This window comes from Astyanax mexicanus, chromosome 19 (assembly GCF_023375975.1).
Source record: "Astyanax mexicanus isolate ESR-SI-001 chromosome 19, AstMex3_surface, whole genome shotgun sequence".
NCBI classification, from domain to species: Eukaryota; Metazoa; Chordata; class Actinopteri; order Characiformes; family Acestrorhamphidae; genus Astyanax; species Astyanax mexicanus.
In genome coordinates, this window is record NC_064426.1 from 3,790,867 (window position 1) to 3,817,500 (window position 26,634).

Sequence of the window (26,634 nt, forward strand, 5' to 3'; positions counted from 1 at the left end):
TTATTTTACACAAACAGATTCTTTATGGAACCAAATATGGTTCTGCTATGGCATCACATACAGCACTTTAAGTGTAAACCAGAGTCAGGGACTCAAGCTTAAGGCTTTTATTTAAAAAAAACTTCTCTCAACTCAAGATTTAGAACTTAACTTTTTCACTTCTGGACTAGGATGCCTTAAATGTTGTGTGTGACCTTTTTCTGATAGGCCACTTTATAATCAGACCCTGTTGCATATAATGACTAAAAACGGAATCAAACCGACGCAATTCAGTGACCTGAGTTGACTTCAACAACTCATTCTAAATGACTCATGTTCTGTTCGTGTAGGCCAGATGCCTTGAAAGCAAAGGATCTGCTATGTGCTAACTAATGTTCTTCTTAAAAAGTACCAGCCTGTGAACCAGAGAGCTCATATAAAGAATGAATACAGCATGTGATGAAAGGCTGAGTATTATTAATATGAACTTTAAAAGTCCTATAGAAGTTCTATAACTTCTAAAAGCTTACACATCAATAAAGTATTAAATCACTACAAATCAAACACTCTCATCCTTACAAATAATCTGCTTTCTGAGTGAATCCAACGATGGCAAAAGATACATGAATTTTACAGGATTTCCTGCGTTCTCTGGTTGTGGCTGTTATCAATTCCTCTGTAAAACTGTTCAAAATACAGACGTCACTGCAGAATTCATGACAAATGTTTTATTGAGAGTAGGAAGGAAGCAGCTGTCGGGCTCGGTTTTAGACAGTGTTATAAAAACAGATGTAAAAGGTGCTGACAAGCTCATATAAGGGCATTCATTTAAATAAAGCCATGTAGATATCTGTAGCAAAAAGCCAAGACATTCAGACTTCATTTCGCAGGGTGAAAAGAGTTTCTGGAATAATGTGTGATATTTTTCATATCCAGAGGGGAAAAAAGAAGACTTTAAACATGCGTGGGTCAATTAATTTGACATTTTCTTTTCGAGAGCGAGCTCACAAGGACGTGTGTCACATTAAGAATCAAAAACATCTAAGCGCTAATATTATATTAGGCTTACTCAGAGAGAAAAGAAGGTTTGAAAAGTAGAAATGAGTCCATCAGCAGGCTGAACAAGGCTATTCATACCTGAAGCTATATCACAAACCCAGACAAGGTATTAACACTCAAAGCAGCATAAAAACCAGTATAAGAGCGTTCTCAAAAACTTGCTACATCGTGATGCCTGATCTGTAACTACCTTGGACAGAAAGATATCCATTAGGGCCTTGCATGAGGCTACCGTTTCAGCACCACGGACAAGGACAGCACTTACTACCATTCAAGATTTGCAGCCCAGAGACAAAAAGACTCGCAGCCTTGAGGCAAACGACTTACAGTTCAGAAACAGAAGACAAAAATGTCTCACAGCCATGACACAAAATATTTACAACCCCCAAAAAAAGACTTAGTGTGGATACAAAAGACTTGCAGACAAGAGACAAAAAGCCCACAGCCCATAGCCTCCAAACCCATATATTCAATAATTGAAGCCTACACACAAAATGTAAGCAGGCCAGACTCAAAAGACTAACCGTCTACAGTCAAAAGACTCACCGTCTACAGTCATAAGACTCAGAACCCACAGACTTACTACCCAGTGCCCAAAGGTCCGAAGCCCAATGAAGAGACTCAAACCACAGACTTTCTGTCCAGAGACCAAAGGTTCCATGCCCAAAAATTAGACTTACAACCCACAGACTTACTACCCATTGACCAAAAGTTTGAAGCCCAAAGACAAGACTCACAACCAACAGACTTGCTGCACAGACCAAAGGTTCAAAGCCCAAAGAAAAGACTCACAACTCACAGACTTACTGCCCAGAGACCAAAGGTTCAAAGCCCAAAGACAAGACTCACAACCCACAGATTTGCTGACCAGAGACCCAAAGGTTTAAAGCCCAAAGACAAGACTCAAAATTCACAAACTCGCTGACCAGAGACAAAGGACAAGAGTCTCTCAACCCAAAGAAAAAGGGTTCAATCCCTAGAGTCAAGAGAATACCAAAAACTGTTGAGCAACCCAGTGACTGTGTTGAGCCTTGGGGAGCACTGAGCTGCAGCACATGCACCAGGACCTTGGACAGGGCTAATGTTAAAATGGCCAATATTTCAGAACCATGGATAAGGACACAGTATCTGCCACCTTGGACAGTTCCCTGACAGTGGCTGCGCTGGGATCAGCACCTTGGACAGCTCCCCATACCGGCATTAATGCTGAGCTTGGCCTAAATTTCCATCCACATCCATGGGTCAAACTGGTCTAGCTATGATATGATCTTAATTAAAGCTGGGCCTGTGCCAGTTTTTGAATAATTTGAATAACCATGTGAGAGAAACAGCAGTAAATGGTTAAACTGGAGGAAGGGTTATTTTTTTTTATCTATGTATGTAAAATAGAAAGGCTTGGAGAACAGACTTCCTCAATAATTGCACACCTGCTGCAGCCAGACTGCAAGACATGAATAGAGTCTTGTCAGTTTCAGGAAGCCGAGCAGACTCGAAGGTTTTTCAGGCCACCCACCTCATCCTACAGTCAGGCCTGCATCGCCGGCTGTCGCAGTAAGTCTACAATACATCTCGGAGGCCAATCTTGGACTGGAGGGATTTTCACCCACGCCCAAAGACTAGCTCCAGTCCAGCACTGTGACTCTAAAGCACAGAGTGAGGAGTTATTCCTACTGTCTTCTGGCTAAATGTCTGTGTGTGTGGGCTGGTTAGTTTATTGTTGATTGTGCATTTTGTTACCAGAGTAAAGTGTAAATCCTTGAAATAGAGGAAGCCAGAACATAAACTGAATGTATTTTTTTAAATACAGTACATTGGGACTAAGGATGTGTCATATCATATTTTATGCAATAATATCATCTGAAAAAAAATCATGATTTTGCAGTATTATTGGAAAAACTTTGTTTATGGTTAATTGTGGGTTTGCAGTTTATATGTATGCACTGTATATGCTGCATTAGATTGATTTTGTTGTTACATCAATGTTATTTTTTTTTGTTAGACTTATTTTATACAAAATCATAGATTCATAGATTTTGTTTGATTTGTCTTGAAATTAATCAATATAACAATATAATATAACAAAAAAAATCAATATATTGTCATATCGTCAAGAATATATCGCAAAAAAGCCCATTAATATTGCAATATTTAAAAGCCATATCGCCCACCCCTAACTAAGACACATGCTTTTTTATTGGTTTATTGGTTTAGTTGACTGGAAAGATAAATGATGAATTTACTCAAAACTGTGTCTTTATTTAGTGCAATTTCACAGCTTTAGACCGGAGCTACGGTCTAACTGCTACTAATGAAGTGAGATGAGATAATAAGAGCGCTATGATATCTGCAAGGTGGAGAGCGTGGAAGAAATCATGGAGGCATGAGGTTTAAACAGGTTTCATGCGCTAAAAATCCTAAATACCTAAAGAAGAAAAAAATAAATCTTTAACTAAAATAACAATGAAAAAAAAATAAATTAAAACTAAAATTTAGGGAAAATAAGTATATAACAATAGATGGCATAAGTAAATTAGTTTTAGTTTGACTAGGTGTTAAGCACTATATTGTTAAAAAAAAAAAGCACACACTCTGAGGGTATGAAATGAAATAGGTAGAAGGCCTAAAACCTGCAGGTAAAAAAAAAAAAAAAAAAAGAAAGAAAATGATTTTACAGTTTAAATCGAAATACATTGTTGAACAAACTAAGATTTAGAAAAACTGAGTTAGAGAAGTTAAGTTCAGCTACTGCATTATCTTAAACTGCCCTTTAAATTTAAAATTAAGTTCACATTATCATTGGCACAAGGATCGATTCAATCGCAACAAGTACCAAAAAAAAAAAAAAAAAAAAAACACTTAAAAAAGCACTTCTAAAAATACTCACAGTTTTCTGGACTTGTATGAAACACTGCTACTGATACTGATACTCCTCAGTCCCCCTGCCAGGACTGACAACTGCCATCATTAAATCAAACAGTGATCATATGATGCCAACGACGTGTGCCCATGACTCATAGCTAATTAGCATCACAAAGGCTTGTCACTTTCCAGCTGAAAGCGAGCACTGGTAATGTTGGGCCGTCAAAGCCGCTCGTTTCTCCGTGCCTCAGACTTCTGCTGTCAAGTGTGCACCCGAGTGAGACCAACCAAATGCCACTGATGTACGCAACGGTGCCTGGTTTGGGATTCAACCCACACACACACACACACACACACGGGTGTGCTGCTTGCACTTCTGGTTTTGCATCAGCTGCTCCGACATTCTGTGTGTAAAGGGCATTTAATAACAAACACAGAAGCCAACAAGAACTTTTCAGGGGTCTTGTCTCATTTCCCCCCACGCTTGAGGGCACTCAGGCCTCTCGGTACACTTCACCCACTCTGGTCTGGAAGAATACAGTATATTAGTAAAATGTGATAATACTGCATTTTATCTAATAACAGGAACTTGTTATTGTGTCTCATGAATTTTGCCACACCCTATAGAAGCCAAACAACACTGCATAGTTGAAGTGTGGAAGTGATTATTGCCCTGTACACTGTAGTGTTGCACGGTATACGATAGTAGAAAGTACATTAAAAAAACAGTACAATACCCCATATACTTAGTTCCGGTCCTGGTAACCCAATCAGCACTCAGGAATGCCTTTATACAAAAGCAAAAGACATATATATGTCTAGAAAGAGCTAAAAAGAAATCCTATTGTCCTATTGTCTCTGGAACTCTGGAAAGTTTAGCTTACTATAAATAAATACTCATCCAAATAAACAGTTTTCAGGAGAAAAATTTGTGTAGATTAACAACCAGCGCTCGTTTGACTTTAAAATAATTATTTTTTTAAAGAATTACAATTTCCACCATTAGAAGGAAAACATGGCAAGACCCCTGTTCCTTACTATTGTCGCTTAAAATGCGCCTTATAATCTGGTCTGCCTTAAGTATGAAAGTAGACCAAAAAAATAAAAAAGACCTTCATTTGATAGTGTGCCTTATTATATGGTGCACCTAATAGTGCGTAAAATGCAGTATTTAAAATAGTTTATCACGCTTTTATCAAGCGCTGAAGTACAGGGGGACAACGAAACTGAAACATCTGTAATTTTAGTGTGGGAGGTTTCATGGCTAAATTGGAGCAGCCTGGTGGCCAATTTCCTTTTAAAAACACATTGCACCAGTAAGAGCAGAGTGTGAAGGTTCAATTAGCAGGGTAAGAGCACAGTTCTGCTCTAAATATTGCAATGCACACAACATTATGGGTGACATACCAGAGTTCAAAAGAGGACAAATTGTTGGTGCACGTCAGGACAGCAAGTCTTTGTGATGCATCAAGAGCCACAATATCCAGGGTAATGTCAGCATACCACCAAGAAGGACCAACCACATCCAACAGGATTAACTGTGGATGCTGTAAGAGGAAGCTGTCTGAAAGGGATGTTGGGGTGCTAACCCGGATTGTATTCAAAAAACATAAAACCACGGCTGATCAAATCACGGCAGAATATAATGTGCACCTCAACTCCCCTGTTTCCACCAGAACTGTCCGTCACCACAATAAATTGTTGTGGTCTAAAACCAGGTGTTTCAATTTCATTGTCTGACCCCTGTAACTTAACTGTCAGGAAAAAGCTTGATTGTATTCAACAACAAGAGCTTAAGTGAGGTCAGATCAGGATGCTGGATGATCAGAACCTCACATAACTCATCCCATCCCTGAAGTAATAGATGAATCACTTCTGTAATTCCCAAGAACACAGCTCCCCTGCTTCACAGCTCAATGCTGGGGGCTTTATACCCTTCATCTCGCCCATAGCAGGCATTAGGCATGGTGCCAGTACATTCATGCTCATTTATCTGCTCCAGAATCCCAACTCTCTTGGCAATACTTCTCTACAGAGACTATATAAGCTTTGGGTGCACCTTAAGGCAGCCAAATGTGTTCTTATTAGAAGAGAAGTTGCAGGGGAACTGCTGTGCCAAAAAGTGGGGTTCACCCAGAGTGCCACACAAGATCCAATCGCATCTAAACCTGAAGCCGCTGCAAAAAGACGGGATGCTACATTTGAACTCTTATTGCTGTTAGTACACGGCGTTATAGAACATCCTCTGCTGGATCCGCGTTTAATATAAAGCAGACGATTATAGGAGTCGCAGGTTACAGACTGACTTCGGGAGCCGTTCTGTTGCTGTAATAGGATTCATAGCTCAAGCTTTCGGAGTGAGTTTCCAGTCGGAACGCCGCTTCCTCTCCGCGGTGTCACAGCTGTTAGTCTCTCTCTCTTTCTCTTTCCTGTCTCTGTTCTTCAGCTGCCGAGGACACGTTCCTAAACACACTCGGCTGTCGGAGGCTCCCTGCTGATTACAGCATCAACTTCAGCGCTGAGAGTGAAAGAGAGAGAGCGAGAGACACTGATACAGACAGAGGAGAGAGAGAGAGAGAGAGAGAGAGAGAGAGAGAGAGAGAGAGCTACAGAGTGCAGAGGAATCCACACACAGCATTTTTTAAGGCGTTTTGTTGGGCAGAAAGTACAGTGTGGAGGTGCGACGGAAGGAAGAACGATTAGCAAAAAAATATATATACATTGTACATTATACACAATAATATATTTATAACTGTTCGAACAACAAGAAATGGTAGTAATAGAGGTAACATGTCTTAAATGATGTCTGTTCTATATTTGTTTTTCTTTTTACGGTGAAGTTTTTAAAGTATTTGTGTATAAAAAAAAAAAATTATGCTTACACCGATAACGCTTAACATGACCATCTTCTTGTTTCTAATCCCACTGTCCATTTGCTAGCTCCACAGACATAGGACATGTATTTATAATTGCACGATGTAACCAACAACGTCCTGTGGGCATGTGGTCCGCAAGCATGAAATATCTGGCCCGTGAGGTTGTTTAAACAACAATCAACGATAATGAAAAAAAAAAAATGCTTCTCTGGAGAGCTTTTGTTTACATGCCTCCCCCGTCTGTCTGTTGCACTCAGCGTGACTTTAGTTTCCTGCCGTTCTCGTTTTTCCTCCAGTTCTTGGGCTCTCTATCTCCTTATGAGGGCATTTTTTCCCGGCCGTATCTCAATTTATTAGCCAGGTTGGATCCTGAGTGAGGAGCGGTGTGTTTATTCAATTTTTCCTTCCTTCCTTCTTCTAGGGTTTACCTGCTTTGAGATCAACTGTTCAACAACCCTCTGGGCTGTAGCACTCCATCCCATTACACTTCATTTTCCAAAACAGAATTTTTTTTTTTTGTGGCCTGCCACGTAATGGCTTGGAAAATATCTGACCCGCAGTCAAACTTAATTGCCGACCTCTGGACTAGAGGATGATCTAGAGGAACAGATGAGCTTCTGTCTCTGATTTAACTTTATCCACAAGGTGGAGCAGCTGTAGGTGTCTAATAGACTGATACAGTAAGTGATTAAACAGTGTTTATAAAATAAGCACCATAAAATTCAATAGCAGGGATTAGCCACATGTTGTTCAGGCAACCTCCGACCAACTTATCTCCAACCATACACACAGCACACAGCACACACACAAACACACACAGGCTCAGCTGCAGCCAATCAGAGACCAGCAGCCCACGGGACACTCATCGGCCAGGCATTATCCCTCTAATAACCATACACCAAAAGATAGACAAGCAGAGTGTGAGTGAGTGTGCACGTGCCCGTGTGTATGGCTTTGTCTGTCCGTGTGTATGTGTGTGTGTGCGTGTGTGTGTCCACAGTGGCCGTTAACTCCAGCAGAACAGCAGAGCGCATTAACTTGGAGCCCTGTTCAGCCTTTTTATGGCCTCATTAAACTTTCAGCTCCAGTAATGGCTTTTGACGAGTGCCTTCTCTCCTCAGAGATACTCACTGCACACACACACACACACACACATACACACACACACACACACACACACACTTAATCATATTCAGTTGTGTTACAGTAGTGGTACACCTGATACACACTGAAGCCACTCTTTCGGAAGTTCTGTTTTTCCAGCTTCTTTCCGTTTCACTTCATTGGGACTTAAAAGCTGAGGTTGCACATTGCAAAGCTACTACATTGTTAAATATCACCCTTCTGCTTCAGGTTCTTCTCCTCCTTCTTCTCCTCCTTCAATGTCCTTTTGCCTTCTCTCCTCCTCTCTTCTTGTATAGCTGCCTCTGCCTCTCCTTATGATCATTCTCTTGGTATTTTCTTCTTTTGCTTCTGCACCTTTTATATAAGCCCATTCTTCTATTGTTCTTCTTTTGTTGCTTCTCCTGCATTTTCTTGTCCCTTTCCTCCTTTCCTCATTTCTGCTTCCTCTTCCCCATCTGCTTCTTCTTATCCTTATCCTTTTTGCCTTCCCTCATTCGTTTCATGTTATTTATCTCAAAATTCTGCATCTACTAATTTTACCTCTGCTTCTTCTTTCATCTCAATTTTACTATTCTCATTTTTTCTCTTCCTGCTTCTACTTTCATTTCCTCTTCTCCTGCTTTTCCACTCATCTCCTCATTGTACTTCATCCTTAGACTCTTCTCTTTCTCTTTCTCTTTCTTCTCTATCTACTCACCCTTTTCCTTCTCTTTTTACCTTCTCCTTCTTTTTACTACTTTATTTTTGGTTTCCTTCCTATTCTTCTTCTTTTTGTCAGCTGCTTCTCTTCTGCTCCACCTGTGTCTGATTCTCTTCTGCCTTTTCTCCATCTTCTCCAGTCATCTTCTGCTCCTCTCATCCTCTTCTTCCTATTATTCTTCTTCTTTTCCATTTACTTATTTTTCATCAGTATCCTTCTATATTTACTCTTCATTTACTCTTATTTGACTTTTAACCTGCACTTTCTTCATCCTTTATTCTTCTCTTTGACTTATTTATTCCACTACTGCCTCTCCTTATTCTTCTTTTACTTCATATTTCTTCTACTTCTCCTTCCTTTGATCTTCCCTTTTGATATTTTTCTTCTGCATCTTTTTCACCGTCTTCTCATTCATTATTATTATTATCCACCAAATCCAGAAATACCAGCACAGTGGTTTCAGCCGGTGATCACATGCTAATAGCTCGTCTAGACACACAAATCTAATCAGGTGAAGAACGAAGACAGATTTCCTCAATGCAGGCCTACTAAACCCAAGAGACACAGGGATCTAATTAATCGGGAGACACAAGATGGCTATTCAAATACACAGACTTCCCAACTGTTGATTTTATTAGATATTTAAATAGATATGCATTTCTTGGAACACACTACACATTTTTTTTAAATATTTAACGTAATATATAATTACAACATCTGATGTATAATGGCCACAACTGAGCACAGCGCTATGGAAATTATAAATATAAATTATTATTATTTATTTTTTTTTTTTTTAGACATAGGTGCTCTAAACCCGCTAAGAATCCCGCACCCCACCGCAATCTGACTTACTGATGTTACTGCTATATTACTCCACATGGTGGCGCTATAATCAAATAAATAGTGTTAATAAAGCTGTGGTGCAGAAAATTAGTTATTAAATTCTGTTAATTTGACACCAATAAATCAGTGCTGTGAAGTATGGTAGAGAACTGTCTTCCAATATATTGAGATATATTCACAGAATCACAGTATGTTCATTTATAGTGCTTATACTTGTACTTGGGGCACCGAGAGGTCCAACAGTCTAAAGCACTGACACTATGATTGGGAGATCGCTGGTTTGAATCCCGGTCATGCAGCTTGCCATCAGCTGCCACAGCCCTGAGAGAGCATAATTGGCCTTGCTCTCTCTGGGTGGGTACAGTAGATGCCGCCCTTTCCCCTCATCACTGGTAGGGTGATGTGGATCAGCACAAGGCTGCATCTGTGAGCTGATGTATTGCTGCACTTTCCTCTTAGCGCATTGTGATGCTACTGATGCTGCATCAGCAGCAGTAAAAAATAAATAAAGGCGTAGTCTGACTTCTGACTATCGGAGAAGGCATGTGCTAGTCTTCAGCCTCCTTGTGGTGCGCCATCACTAATAATGGGGGATATACAGCTGAGAAGCAGCTGAATGGGTGAACTAGCTTAACTATAGCTTAGAAATGGGAGAGAATTTGAAAGAAATCTTAAAAAAAAAAAAAGAAAGAAAAAATTATTTTTGAACAATACGATAGGTTACACACCTAGAACTCATTAGTAAGTAGTACAGATATTAGTACTAGAACTTATGGACATTAATCAATCAATCAATCAATCAATCACTCTCCTCAGTTCAGAGGGTCACCCGCGAGTCACAGGAAACGCAGTTGGGTCTCATCAGTGACGAGTCAGCCAGGGCCGAGTCAGTTCAACACCATAACTTCCGTCAAGCCCTCCGCAAACACAGAGCTAATGTCAGCATGTCTCACACCAGCTGTGTCACAGATGAGCACCCATTCACTCATGTGCTGTGGAAGATTTGTGCACAGTGTTAAATGCTTAATCCCAAACAGCAGCAGAGTTGTGCACTACACTTGCTATTGGACGAGACACTGTTCTGTGCAGCCCGTCCAGCCTCTCCACAGTAGCTAAGAACGCATCTGTTCGAAGGCATCAGAGGCCTCGCACTGCATTCAATTAATAAGCAGGCCTATCACATGACCGCCTGAGTGGGGAACACTAGCAGACTGAGCCTTACATAACTCAACATCCAGTGCCACTCAGCGATCGCAGATGCAGCGATTATGAGTACAAAGACACATGGAGGCCTTAAACAAACAACCGTGACTAAGCACAGCTAAATACCATTACGCAACACCGCTAAAAACATGATTCACCATTCAATATTTAACCTTTAATGTGTTTTATTAATGCTACAAAAAAAAGTCTACACCATATTGTCCTAACTTAGAACATCCCACTTAATCTTTATCTTTCTGAACACCTTTAAAACATATAGAAATCTGCATTAACATTACTGAAATATTGATTTTTTTTTTTTATGTAAAACTCATCCGTTACTTCACTAAAGCCCTGTATGAGTGCACTTACCTTAAGCATGCAGTTACAAACATTTTCCTAGTAGAAATGTAATAATTGGTAGGTCCTAAACTACCAGAATGTATTTAATGATAAGCAGTAATTCATAATTTGGTACTAAATAATAATTTATTTACAAAAAAAAGTAAACACTATAATTACTATTGATTGGTACATTAAAAATTATTATTACAGGCAAAGAATACTTAATATGAAATATATTGTAATTGGAGCTATTAAATACTCAATACATACTGAAAAGTACTTAAACATACTATTAGTGGGTACTAAATTAAAAGGTACTAATAGTGACTTCTTGTTAAATACTGATAAATATAAATTATTATTAGTAATAGTAGATTAGTAGTAACCTTTTCTAAAGTATTAGTGGGACAGTTGCTAAAATAGTTGGCTCTAAATAATAAGTAAATACTAGGTACTAAGTTAGCATGTACTGAATTACTAGAAAGTAAATTACATTTTTGTTAATAATTAGTAGATACAGAGCTAATACTAACTGAATTTTGGTAAATTTGGTAAATAATTAGAAGGCAAAAATACCCAAGTAATAAAGTATTTGGCAATAAATATTTAGTAAATACTAAATACTCAGTACTTCTTGAATAGGTATGACGGAGTACTAAATTAATAGGTACTAAATAACTGGTAGATGCTGAACAATTAGACAGTTCAGATTAATTACTAGTAACTAGTAACATGTATGAACATGCTACTTATCAAATAATTATAAGATACTGAATAATTAATTAATATATAATATAATTAATAAATAATATGTATTAAAATTAATTTTTAAATATGTAAATATTAAATATTAAGTTTTTATTGGGTGTCCTTATTTATTTACATGACTGTGTCTGAAATAAAGTGTTAAACAACACACTTGCAATTTCATGGTGAACAAAAAAAAAAACAAGGAATAAAGCGTGAGAAATCACAGCACATGCTGCTTCAAACACAAAGAAGTGTGAGTCAGCCTCACTGAACCACATTACATAAGATGTGAGGAATTAATCTGCTGCATAATTAACGCTGGTGAAGTTGACCGTCCATATTTAACGAGGGAGAAGTAGAGTGGTTTCACACACACACACACACACACACACACACACCTGCGCTCTGAAGACACCTGTACGCTTTAACCTTAAACCTTTGTGATGAGCGCTTTGGTGAGGTAAATGTCGCGATGGGCTCGTGAGCGATGACTCCTTAATAATTGAAGGTGTATCGCTGTTGTGGTGCTTCCATTTCCTCTGGACAACTTCAGCAGAAAGATGCATTATTCAGAGAGGCTGGAGGAGAAGAGGCGCACCCACACTCACGCCGCCGAGTGGTGGTGGTGGTGGGGTAACTAAATTAATTAAAGCTAAGCTAAGTAAACAAAACTGTAAATCATTTACAGAAACATTTTCTTTCAGTCAAACGTCAAACGAGCGCTGGATGTACATGTCCAAAAATGTATCTCCTGAAAACTGTTTATTCGGGTGAGTAAAGCGCTTCTGTTTATTTACAGTAAGCGGTCAGTGTTAAGAAAATGCCGCCTACAGACTACAGGCCGATAATACTCACTGAACTCTGAACAGAAAAAGAGTTAGCACTAAGTGTGGTTAGTGGCTAATGCTAATGCTGCTCCAGCAGTGCTAGCCGAGGTTTGCAGCATTTTTTTGGTAAAAAATTAAAGGATTAAGTGTGTGTTATAGTGCGAAAAATACAGTACAAAGTTTGTGCACTCTAATGTAACAACACTACAAACACACAAGTACCACCCAATCAGTTTTACAAACCACCTTAAATACAGGTGCAACCATTATACCAACCACATATAAGACATTTGCAGCCACCTGTCTGACAGCTTGTGTAACATAACTCAAATATAAGTCATTTATCATTAGAACAAGCGCTAAATGCAGTGAATGTAAATGTGACCCCCTTGAAATACCTTAGCATCCACTCAATCACCTTAGCAACACTATAGCTACCAACTGGAATACCACACTTATGGATAACCATCTACAATACAAAAGCATTCTCTTTTCAACAGTATTGCAACTACATGTCAACACCACAGAAATTATCTGGTATACCACAGCTACACCTTTGCAACTCCCTCCCACCACCCAAGTGACATTAATGCACAGAAAGCAACTAGCAATTAGACCATAGTAACCACCTGGAATACCACTGGAACTAATCATCAATACAATAGAATACCACAGTAACTACCTCACAATTACCACGCAAGTCTCCTTAGTTAATTAAAGCAAACACCTAAGAAATACTTAGCAATGCCATAGCAACCGCCTGTGATTTTACAGAAACCACCTAGCAATGTCATTGTAATCACTACCATTTTAGCAACTACCATGGATATTCAGCAAAAACCTTGCAACCCTCTAGTGACATTACAGCAAACACCTAGTAAACATTCAACAACCACTAAAAGCACCATAGTAACTACTACCTAGCACCAAGTTATAACAGTATAGTAGCCTGTTATAGCCTATTATAACATTACAGAAAGCACCTGGAACACCACAGTAACCACCTTGCAATAGATTGTTTTCTTTTTTTGTATTTACACACATTTATACGACTTTTTTTTACTGTAAATTTAATATACAGTTAGAAATGATATAAAGAAGTGATATTACAATTTTGCCATACGGCTCCCCTTAAGGCAACTCACACTCAAACATATATCAGAGTATCTGTAACTCCTCCCCCAATATGAAATCTCTCTTATTAACCATCTGTGTTCTGTGCAGATCACCTCAGGTCATCTCAGATCAGATGAAAGGAGAAATTACTGAGCCGGTTGGAGAAAGGCCAGACTCTAAAATAGGGTTAATTAGAACAACACAAGAAAATAGTCGAGAGCTTGGAGTAAAACTCGTCCTAATGGAAAAGGCAAGAAGAGGATGAGGAGGAGCTCTCCCCCTCCTCTTCCCTCTCTTTTTAATGAGAGGTAGAAGAATGGAAAGTGGTTATATAAGTGGCTGCTTCGTGCTGACTTTGGTTTTCTCCCTTTCAATTTAGGAGTCTACTTTAGATCAAATTAGAGTGTGATTGTACCTGCAGTAACACACTCCCCGCCTCCCTGTGTGTCTGTCTGCAGGACAGCCTGTCCTAATCATCTCCCTCTCTCTCTGTCCCCCCCTCTCTCTCTCTCTCTCTCTCTCCCTCTCCACCCCCCATAACCCTTACTTATCAGAAGGACATGGACTCATTTCCCCCTCTCTCTCCCATCCAAATGAGCACTGCAGAACATATACATATGTATATAAAGCAGGATATTGAAATGATATTGCTACACTCTGCAGTCCTGCATGTCATTTTACACCATAGGTGCTGCCTCCATCTGCAACTTCTGAAGGGATGTATTAAACACAAAATATATATATAGGCAAAGTTTTGATTAGTGGTGTCAATCGATTAAAAATGTGTAAATGTAATCACAATAATATTCTTCTGTGATTAACTGCGATTAATCACACTTGTTCTTCTTCAGACACAAGTTTTAATAGCGGATATTTAAAATGCAAAAATTTATTTATTGTAATTTATGTATTTTTGCCAACTTCTTTTGGTTGTTTTTCATGTTAAATGCAATAAAACTCAATTTTCCAAAATCCTTTTTCGTTTTTGCACCATTTATCTTTTAGTTTCCTGTTCAGTGCAACCAATGGGGTGAGTGTGAGGCTTGATTGACATGTTATTAGCCAATAAGTATTGAGAAGGGGCAGGCCTAGGAGTCAGTCGTGTCCTACATGTGTGTGTGTGTAAGGCTGATGGTTTATAAGTCTATTGGAAAGTAAAAAAGTTTGTAAGAGCAGGAGACTGAAGTGAACTATGGTCCAACCAATCTCCTGTCTGATCAACTTAATTTGATTCCAAATTAATTGTGTTTTAACACGTTAAATCGTGTTTTTTTTTTTTAACATGCTGTATATATTTTTTTTATTACTATGGGACCAACATGACTAACATTAACCAACATGACATACATCTAAATATCAATATAGTTAGTTTTTATAAAAAATATTCTTGTAATTCTTAAACAATATCATGTTTTGTACTATATCTACCCCTGATCACATTCTGTTATCCCATAACTTTCGGCACATTAGTGTGTTGTAAAAGTTTACATTAAGAGCAGTAACGGACAGTCAGACAGAACGCTCAATCCATCCCAGATCACGCTTTGATCTAATCGATTCAGATTACTCAGAGCAGGAGAATCCTCGAGTCCACCTGACAGCCCACAGCTCAGTGTAACCCCAGGTTGATGTTCTCAGCTCTCCTTCACCTCACCTTCCTCTGCTGTCCACCGCCCTTACTCTGCTCCTATAGTACTGTATCAGCCCTGCTCTCCCCTGCAGATGCTGACTAATTAAAAATTAATTAAAATTTCCCTTTTTATCACAGAATTTGCTTTTCTCATCACTGATTAATGACCGTCTACCTGAGTGCATAATGAAAAAGCCTGAGTAAGAGAAGACTGAGCGAGAGAAGCAACTGCAGAGAAGAAAGTGTGAAAGAGAGAGAGAGAGAAAGGTATATATTAAGTGAGGAACACAGTAAGAAAGACAGAATGAGACAAAAATGAGAGACAAAGAGACAGAGGGACGGATTGTGAGAGAGCGAGAGAGCAAGAGAGAGATATATAGAGTGAGGAACACAGTAGGAAAGAGAGAGAGCGAGAGAGAGAGAGAGAGAGAGAGAGAGAGAGAGAGAGGTACTGGCAGAGAAAAAAGTGTGAAAATGAGAGAGAACAACAGAGCTTACATGAGAGATACAGAAAGAGAGAGCCAAAGCAAGAAAGAGGGAGAAAGGGTGATAGAAAAGAAAGGGAGAGAGAAAGAGAGAGAGAGAGAGAGCCACAGAGCAAGAGAGATATACTGAGTGAGGAACACAGTAAGAAAGATAGAGCAAGACAAAGGAAGAGAGAAAGACAGAGGGACAAAGAGTGAGAGACATAGAGAGAGGTACTGGCAGAGAAAAAAAGGGTGAAAGAGAGGGAGAGAGAGAGAGAGAGAGCGTAAACATGAGAGATACAGACAAAAAGAGAGCCAAAGCAAGAAAGAGGGAGAAAAAGAGAGTGAGAGATACAGTGAGAAAGAGCAGGAGAGAGTGAGAGTTTATGGATAAGTTTGTGTATGTGTTTAAAACAGAGGATGAGAAAGATAGAGGATAAGAGAGAGAGAGAGAGAGAGAAGGGGGACAGAGAAAGAGCGAGTTTATGTATGAATGTGTTTATGAGTTTAAAACAGGGGAGGGGAAAGAAAGAGAGAGAGAGAGAGAGAGAGAGAGAGAGAGAGAGCGTTCAGAGCCAGTCATCCATCAACAGTTTGTGCTGCAAACCCACAGAAATCTATACTCACGCCAGCCAATCAATCAGCAGGCAGCAGCATCCGGCGCTGTGCGCAAAGACAGCGCCTGACCGAGTGGAGAGTTTAGAAAAACAGTGTGTTAAACCACAGCAGGATGGATGGACAGATACAGAGAGAGAGAGAGAGAGCAAGATCTCCCAATTCAAATACAATGCCGAAAGCTAGGCCTGTAAAAAGTGAATAATATTAAGGAGCTTAACCTAACTTTTCAAGAGGATGAAAGATTGTGAAGTAGTAGTTGAAGGGACATGCGCTTGATAGACAAAGGTATTGTGGTACTTATTCATTTCATTTGTTTCTCCCAAAATCAGGAGACACAGCGTGAGAAAAAAGCAGAGGGTAGATGGATAAAAAACAGGAGTATTTTGTCATATTGTTTTCTTGTCTTTCAGTGTGTTTTTGCTGCAAATCGTACACTTTTGAAGGAATAAAAAGACAGATGTAAAAAGGCAGAGTTGGTTTAATATCAATAAGCAACTAGATAAGCAATAAATAGTCAGCCAGGGCCCTAATAGAAACAGCGATGCAACCAAACCAAAGAGAAGAACCAAAAAACTGAAAAAAAGCTGAAACAACAAGGTTGGCAATACTTTGCAAAAGTGAGGACAAACAGTGCACATATAAATACAAAGAGGAGTAAAAAACAACAGGTAATGGTAATCAGTACTCAAACAAGCTGGATGGGGAAACCATTTCGGATTGGGTGGCTGGGTGAATGTGACACTCTATTGATTCTGAGGATTATTATGGGAAGTGCAGATCAAGGTCTCAACAGTGACGGTACATGTCCACTGGCACTTAAGCCTATGAGCATTCTATTCATTTCAATGCCATAGAGAGAGCCACCGCATGCTGTGGTGCAACTTAATTCAAATAAATATGGCCGCCACACTTTGTCCAGCCAATCAGGAAAGAGAGCAGGATGCGACTTCACACACATACGAGCCTCAGACACACACACACACACACACACAGAGAGACAGAGACAGAGATAGACAGACAGACCAGGCGCCCTTTTAACGTGGAAGAGTAGCTAAAAAGGGCAGAAAATGGATTTACAGGACTATAGACTAAAGTGAGGTTGATTAAAAATAAAAATTCTTAAACTTATGATTGCCTACTTCTGTTACTTCATTTGAAATAAAAAATTTCACGGAAACGCCCACATGCGGCGAGCCGAGATATCCGGTGTGGCGAAATGCATTAAAGAAAAGTGCTAGTGGACAGTTACTGTAGCAGAGGAGAACCCCAAAGGCATTACAAATCAGCAAACAGACTTGTGAGCTTGAATGGCTCATTTCTTACAGATATTCACCTTCAAGTAATTGAGGAGCAGAGAAACTCATTGTGGGTTCCTCCTGGTGAAAGATCATGTAATTTGTGCCACTGATGACCACTACTCTGAAAAATTGTGTAAGTGTGAACCTGGCAAAAAAAAAAAAAAGTCTTATCTGGGTCATGCAGCACTGCCAATGGACAACTGCACAAATTGGGAGAGATCTGAAAACTATAGCTCAGCAGGTGTGAGGGAGCCTGCAGCCTTCTTCCCAAGCGACCACCCAGCTCCACAGTGAAACAGCAGCTCAGCAGCCACTGATGAGCTCATGTCCAGAGTTCTCCCAGCAGTACCAGCAGGGTTTCTCTGGGTTCTGACCCGGGTTCAGACATTGCATCAGTGTGCTCTCCTGTTATCCAGAGTGAGATAAAGAGCCAACTTTTCTCAGAGCAGCTCAGCCACCCACAGTGAGAGAGAGAAAGAGAAAGAGAGAGAGAGAGCTGGTGGTGAAAAGCTGCGGTCAAAGGTTGACCTGAGGAGCACTGCTGTCCTGCTGAAACACTGCAGCACACTCCTGCAGGTCCCAGCGGATCTGAGTCTACAGAAATCCACAGAGCAGATGAGGTAAATGTGCGCACACACTTATACACACCTCCGAGCATAAACTACTTCTACGCTCGCGCACAATGCTGTGCACATCCGGCCGCAGAGGGCCTGGAATCCTTGGGCAATCATCGTTAATTAGCGAGCGTCTGTGATAAATAAATAATGCGAATCAATCTGAATTTCAGATCGGTCCGTGGCACCCTCACAAAAGGCATGTGGGCAATTAGCGCAATCAAAGCAGCATTGCAATGAAAGATAAAGTACTCCCTCTGTGATTGTTCTCGCCCTTTTTTCTGTCTCTTCCTCTGTTCCTCGCTCAGTCATCCCTTCATCTCTCTCTCTTTTTCTCTCTCAGACCAGCTTTTCACACTCCTCTGTGCGACTGCGAGCTCGCGCTGTTCTTCAGTCACGCCTTCTCAAACCATTTCGGCCCAGATTGTTTGTTTGCTTATCCGCGAGGCCGATAATGGAACGGTATTAATCCACTGACGCTGTAATTGATAAAAAATGAAAAATAAAATAACTTGACTGATTATGCAAACTGGAAGCTAAATGGCTCCCTTCCAACCGCCTGGCATTTAATTAGGTGGCCCTAATTGCCTCTTTTCACCAGTGTGTTAAAATGCCACTGTGTTTCAGTGTTGACTCTTAACAGGGCTTGGATCGTACATGAAGAGCCAGTGAGGGCAGAAGACCAGCACCTGGTCTATGAAGCCCATGTACTTGAAATGGAACGTATTATCCTTGGGTACACTAAGTGATGGGCGGAAGTGGTGGGCTATATGGCCCTAAAATAATATCAATATATTTTACGGTATTTTCACAATAACAATTAGACAAAACATAAAAAATTACATAAAAAATACACTACTGCAACAAAATGACAATTCAGTTTTATTACTGCATATGATATGGAACACCCCTAACTGAGATATTAAAAAAAATACAATAATTCATAACAGAAGTCAATGATCCAGAATGTCATGATACTAATAATGCATATATATCTCTATATATCCAGCATAAAAATAAAAATAATTGATTTCAGGATATATCGTTTATTATATTCAAAATTGTTGGCGATGTTATTGCGTACAATATAATATGTCACAGCCCTACTGAGCGATATGGTTTCACAGTAAATCAATTTATTTATTGTAGGGAAGTAGGGCTGCACAATATTGGAAAAACATTTTTGTTGCAAATGTTCTGATGTTTTTGACGATATATATTGCAATATGAAACAATACCCCCATCCTGCTCCCGCTTCCCCTCCTCCTTGCACTTCTCAGGTAGCGGCAGTCCGTCACTCACACAGACACAGAGACAACGCTGTGTATCTATTTCTTGTGTCAAGAATCAAAACACTGCAACATGACGTGTTTAATTTAATTGCCTTAATTGTCATCTCACCTCCTGCAATGTGACTATTGCATATGTGTACATCACAATGACTATTTTTAAACAAAATATTGTGCAGCACTAGTGTCTCTAAGTTAAATCTTCTGTTAAATACAATATTGACCATGCACAAATGATCTCATACCTATACATAAAGGTCCCACACACACACAGGAATCTCTAAATGCAAACACAAGGTTTCAGAGGTCACATCCCACACTGAACAGCACTCCAGCTCAATCCACAGAGCAGTGACAGACCCGCGAGTGTCCACGTCCCCTGTGCTAACCAGTTCAATACACTGCTCAATACTGCATAACATCACCAACCTGTCTGACCTTGTGACCTCTCCAAGGTCTTCAAGGTCGAAGCCCTGTAAAGCCTCCCCTGAATTACCTTATTGATCCACCTGCTTCAACAAGATCAAAGGTCAAGAAAGGTCAATTGGAGATGCTCCAATCAAAAACAGGCACAGCAGCCATTGCTGTTGGGTAAACAACCTGATGAGGTATGGCTGATAGTGAGAAGAACCCTGTGGTCCTCAGAGCTGAGGAGGGAGGCTTCCAGTGACACTAGAGCTAAAGGTAATAGCTGCTCTGCTGAAAAGGGACAGTCTGAATATGGGGGTGTAGAGTGAGTACATCCAGAACTCAGGCTGACTGCATTTTCCATTTCAAACTTTTTGGTTTTCAAATATTTGTTGGGTTCAGAAGTCAATTTTCTAAGGTCAGGCTTAGGTCAGGCTCCCATAGTCCACCACTCTCAGTCCACCTCCAACAGAGGTCTGAAAAGCATACTCATAAAAAAAATCAATCAAAGGGAATTTAAAAGCACTGAGTACAGAAAACATTAGCGAATATAATATATATATAGCATATTTTACATCAGTGTCATGCTAAAAACTTATTTCTCCAAAATGGCAACTTCACAGGAGAAGGAAGAGCCTTTTCTACTTTACAAGGGAGTCAGTCAAAGACAATCCCATGATTTTTGACCTCTCAGTGTTATGGTGTTGCTACATGGCTGCAAGTTGGCTGCTATACTTTTGATATGTGGATGCTATGGTACTCCTGGTGGATGCTATGGTGTTGCCAATGATTGATATACTACAGTATTCTAGTTAGTTGCTATTGTATTCCTTAGTGGTTGCTATTGTTTTAATATGTGTTTTTTACATAGTAAATGCTAAGGTGATGATGATTATGATTGATATACTGCAGTATTCCAGTTGCTTGGTTGCTATAGCGTTGCTAAGCGGCTAAATGGTTTTGATAGGTGGTTGTTAAGGTGGGCACTATAGTGATGATAATGATTCCCAGATGTTCAATAAAGTGTTGTTTAGGGGCTGCAATATTATCATAAGGAGCTGCTATGACATTGCAAAATGGTTGCTAAGTGTTTTTTATGGGATTCTACATGGTTGCTATGGTATTCCAGGTGGTAACCTATAACATGTCAAGCAAGCAGTTGTTTCCAGTATGATCCGACTGATCACCAAAAAAACAGCCACTGAGAGTTAACACTACAGTAGAGGTGGGCAATATGACGATATTTTACAATATCGTGATACATTTTGAAGCATATTAAGGATATCAGTGTTTAAAAGACACTGAGCCACCGGTACATTACAGTAAACATATTTAGTCCATTTTAATTGGTGGCCAGCGGGTTGGGAAGTATGGGGTTTATAGGGTTTTTAAACCGTATCCGTGGTCACTGCAGGGTATCAGCATCCGCAGTCTGCTGCTAATGCACAGGACTCTGGGAATTTAGTCAAAAATGGTAAAGAAATACAGATAGAGGAAGAGAGCGAGAGAGAAAAAGTTTCTCTCAATTTCTATGCTGTCAATCATCCTGCACTTTTTTCAAGACCATCAGCCCTGGAGAATGGGAGGAGGAAACGGTGGAGAGGGGGAGGAGGAAACGGTGTAGAGTCAGAGAGAGAGAGACAGAGATAGAGAGAGAGAGAGATGAGAAATATGAGATATGACATGCATGAGAACCACTTGGCTGTGTAAATCAGGGCTCATGCAGAGTGGGCATTTTGGTCGGCCATTCGATTGAACACTGTGGTAAATGTGCACTCTGGAAGGTGTGCAAGAGAATGTAGATGGCTGTCCGAGAGAAAAAAGAAGAGAGACATTGCTATCTTTACACCCTGCGCCAGGCATGTTGTGATGGTCATTGCTATCTTACACCCTGCCAACAGTCTATTTTCACACAAAGATTCTCACAAATAAATCAACATGGTGGTAAATTTCTGGTGTATTTGACAGTCCAGGGGATCGAACCAACTACATTCTGCTTCCAAGCTCATTTATCTTGTACTTCTCTACTATTATCGATACAGGGAATCAAACAAGCCACCTTCTGATACCAAGCCCCTGCCTCTAACCTTTAAAACCACAGTTTTCGAAGTAGACCTTGTCCTTAACAGTTGCTGTCAGTGCAGAAGCATCACAGCAGTTACATCACAGATAATAAGAGGCAGGAAGAGAAAGAGGGGGATAGGGAGATGTCTCATCTACCAATCTAGAGAAACAGTGAAGGTTCAGAGTGTCTCAATAAAAACAAAAGTGGAGAAACACTGGGCAAGTTTTAGGCAACACACACACACACACACACACACACAGGTGATTGAATGTAAATTAAAATGCAAATGCAACCTCTACTAGTTTTCCTGCACCTTGGCTGCAGATGGGATGCATTTGAACAAGACAGTGCGTACAATTTTGGAATATCAACAGGACACACACACACACACACGTTCATTCATCAGGCAAACGGAAGTCCATTTCACACAAAGCTGCCATGAACTCTGATTCTGAACGAGTCGAATTCACAGCTTTGCGCTCAGTAATGAATAAAAACTAAAATAGCTCGTCTGAACCACGCTGAACACTCACTGAATTCTATTAGCACTGAGGGACTACAAATAGTACACCAGTCACAGAGCCATCCACTCGCATTATAAGTGCTTCAGTTTTACAGAATAAAGATAGTGACTATAAAGGTCAGAGCTGGGATTTTGTCAGGCTACAACTCTGTTACAGTTTGGTTCAAATAGAATGTTTTAAACTCCACTGGGTGAAGCCAGGACATTTATTTTGCACTGTACTGTTGGGTTGGGATGTAACAAAGAGAATTTTGTTCGTCTGGAGTTGTTTGGAACAGAAAATTGTCCAGCGTCTTGCAAAAATGAAGGTTCTTGCTGGGCTGAGAGAGAATTTTGTCCAGCTCTTGACATGTTGGGACAGAATTATATCCAGCTACAGTTGGTATGTTACAGAAAGTTTGTTAGCAAAAGAAAGAACTGTCAGGCTATCAATGCAGCAACTCACAGTATCTGAGAAAAATCATTATGCTACTTGTTATGGTGATTTGGACTGAATTTTATCTAGCAATATTCACGTTAAGACAAAATTTGTCTTAATGAATGGAAGTAGTTTCGACACTTTTTTTAGACTACAGAATTATTTTGTCTGGCAACAATCAGATTTTGAACAGAACTATTGAGAGACTCGGACCATGGTGCTTCACGTTAAGACATTTTAGACCACAAATAAGACTTTAACACACACTTACACATGGGATGGGGGCTGTTAATTATGTGTATTTAGTATGTGTGTTTGTTTATTGCATGTAATTCTGTTCTTTATTTGCTGGCTTGATGCACTCTCTGACTAACACTGCTTTTTTCTCTCGTGCTGCACAGTTGACTAAACATCTCTGAATTTATTTATCACAGCACTGCTCTCTCTCTCTCGTAATGTTGCAGGAGTGCATGTTAACCAGAAAACTAAGGTATGGTGAAGTAAATATTTTAATGTGTGTTTTCAGTTTTGTTTACTACTTTCAGTTTGATCTTACTACTAACATGTCTTACCCTAGCAGCTAAAATTTACTGAACACATATTTGAATCAGCAATAGCAAAATTTTAGGAAAGAAAAAGACAAAACAAAACCAGTGAAGGAAAAATAATCCCAGCATCATTTATGAACAGTTTATTTACTTTCCAAGCCAAAATCATGTGCTATATTAACATTGGTAAGATTTGGCTCAACAGCTTATAATATTTAGAACTTAAATCATCAAGAAAGTTTGTTATACGGTTAGTTGGCTTAAGTCTGGTGTAATATACTCTATCCTGTGTACATGATCACAAAGTTAGCTACAGTATGTCTAATAAAACAATCCTCTATAAAACATGAGGATGCTCAAATGGCGAACAGACTATGGATGTCACATTGTTAAGTACTGAAAAAGTATCAGTAATTACTATACGTTAGCATTGATTAACTATAATGTGTAGATCTGAATGGAGCTTTGTTCAGTAATTACTAGTGTGCAGTACTGATTACCCTTTCATTAATTACTAACCAGTGTGTAGTAATGAGTAAAGAATTAGCTGTGATTCAGTAATTAGTTGCTAATGGCAAGCATAACAGTGATTCGAACCAGCGATCTCCCGTTTACAGTGGCAGCTCTTTAGACCGCTGGACCACTAGGATCCAGATCTGAATTGGTTTGTGTTAAATAAAAAACACACTTTGATTCACCAAATACTAGTGTTTAATACACAATGATTCAGTACTTACTATTTACTTGAACAATACTGAATACAATGATTCAGCACTCTTTTCTAGCAAACAGTACTAAATGTACTGGTATTTAAAAATTACTAGAATGTAGTATTGAATATGAACTGATTCAATACCTAATACAATGTAATACTCAATATACAACAAATAAACATTGAAATTACCAGCTTTTAGTACTGAGTATGGTTTAAGTAATTACCAACTACAAACAAAGTTTATAGTACTGAATACACATTGGTTCAGAAATTAAATTAACGTAGTACTCAATATGCAGTGTTTTAGTATTATTAGAGTACAGTACTAAATGCACTGCAATTCAGCAATTACTGGCATGTAGTATTGCATTTATTTTTAATTTAGAATTAAAATATGTAGTACCGATGACCGATTGTGAATGATTTGAAATATGTGAGTAGTTCTTATTGGATCCTGGTAAGGGGTTAACTCCGTACTGATAAAGCGTTTAATCAGTACTGGGAAGGGGTTAACTCAGTACTGGTAAGGGGTTAACTCAGTACTGGTAAGGGGTTAACTCAGTACTGGTAAGGGGTTAACTCAGTACTGGGAAGGGGTTAACTCAGTACTGGGAAGGGGTTAACTCAGTACTGGTAAGGGGTTAACCCAGTACTGGTAAGGGGTTAACCCAGTACTGGTAAGGGGTTTACACAGTACTGGTAAGGGGTTAACTCAGTACTGGTAAGGGGTTAACTCAGCAGTGTGTAGCAGTGCGTAACAGTGTGTAGTGGTGAGTCTCATGTTCTCTGTGGCCGGTGGGAGTGAGGTCTGTCATAATACGAGGTGATAATGGAGGCATTTGTGTTGCGCAAAACTGACATGTGTGTCATGCATCCTCCGCACAGCAACTGCTCACTGTTATGTGCATTCATGCAAACAAACGCACACACACACACACACACACACACACACACACACACACACACACACACACAAAAACACACACAGACACACACACAAACACACACACACACACACACACACAAACACACACACACACACACACACACACACAGACAAACACACACACAGACAGACAAACACACACACACACACACTGTTTGTAATTCTGAAAAAGCCAACATGCTTAGAAGCAAATAATCACACAAAAAACACAGAAAACACACACATACATACATACACACAAGCACAAACACTCGCACAAATGCACCTAAACAGTCACGTCTGATGGGGCATCCTTGAGCTGACCTTTAAAATCTCAATCATATAATCTACAAGAGATTATAGAAGAAAAAGACCAATAGCAAACAACACTCAGGCAATCATTTAACCGTGTGTGTGTGTGTGTGTGTGTGTGTGTGTGTACTTGGCTAGAGTAAAGGAACTGGCACTTCCTCCCCATCTGTCCCTGAGACAGGACCACAGCTATCTGACCATCTGACCACATGTTACATCATTCACCACAGTCACAAACACACATTCAGCCGTTAACAAGATGACCACAGTAATATAGCCACAGCAGAATGACCAGAGCTTCAGACCACACCAGTTCAGACCAGTTCAGACCAGTCACTCTATAAAAGAACAGCCCACCAGTAAGCATTTACAAAACACAGCGAGCATTTTAATGCACCCTTAAGCAAACACAATTACTGATAGAAAATAGGATCGACACTGAATCGACACTAAATCAACAACAAGCAAACACATCAATACAGCAGCCAATAGAGTCAATACAGCTTCATGTGCTCCATCCAATCTGCAGCCTCCCTCAGATTAAGATTCCTGCAGAATTTCAACCAAATATCATCTCCTTCTCACCTTTTTATCTATTTATTTCTTTTATCTACAACAATCAAATATACTGTGTGGATATGAGGATGTAGAAACTCTGACCTAATCCCCATATCCAACATTTTTCCAGTATTTACGTAATACATATGGAGTAATATATTAAAAAATATTCACTCTTTCATCAGGCTTTTGATTAAGTAAAGTCCTTAGAGATGTCAGGGTGTTAAACTCCACCCCACCTCATCCCCAACTCCATCAACTCCAGAGGGTCCTATTTTACTGGCAACACTTCTCTGCAGGGATCTGCACATCTGAGTCAGAAATGGGTGTAACACAAAATATGCAAATTAAGTAATAAAAAAAAAGTGTCCACAAACATTTGGACATACTAGTGCATCTCAAAATATTTGAATGTAATTAAAAAGTTACTTTATTTCAGCAATTCTGATCAAAATGTGAAACTCATTATATAGATTTAAGCGTTTATTTCTTTTATTGTTGATTATGGCTTACAGACAATGAAAACCCAAAAATCCGTTTCTCAGAAATTTTAATATTATA

The 26,634-nt window shown here is 39.5% G+C and overlaps 1 protein-coding gene across 2 annotated transcripts in view; it reads right to left on the minus strand.

Annotated features, from left to right (window-relative positions):
* Positions 1-26,634, minus strand: part of LOC103043304 (ephrin type-A receptor 7) — a 194,765-nt gene that overhangs the window by 149,411 nt on the left and 18,720 nt on the right. The window lies entirely within an intron of this gene.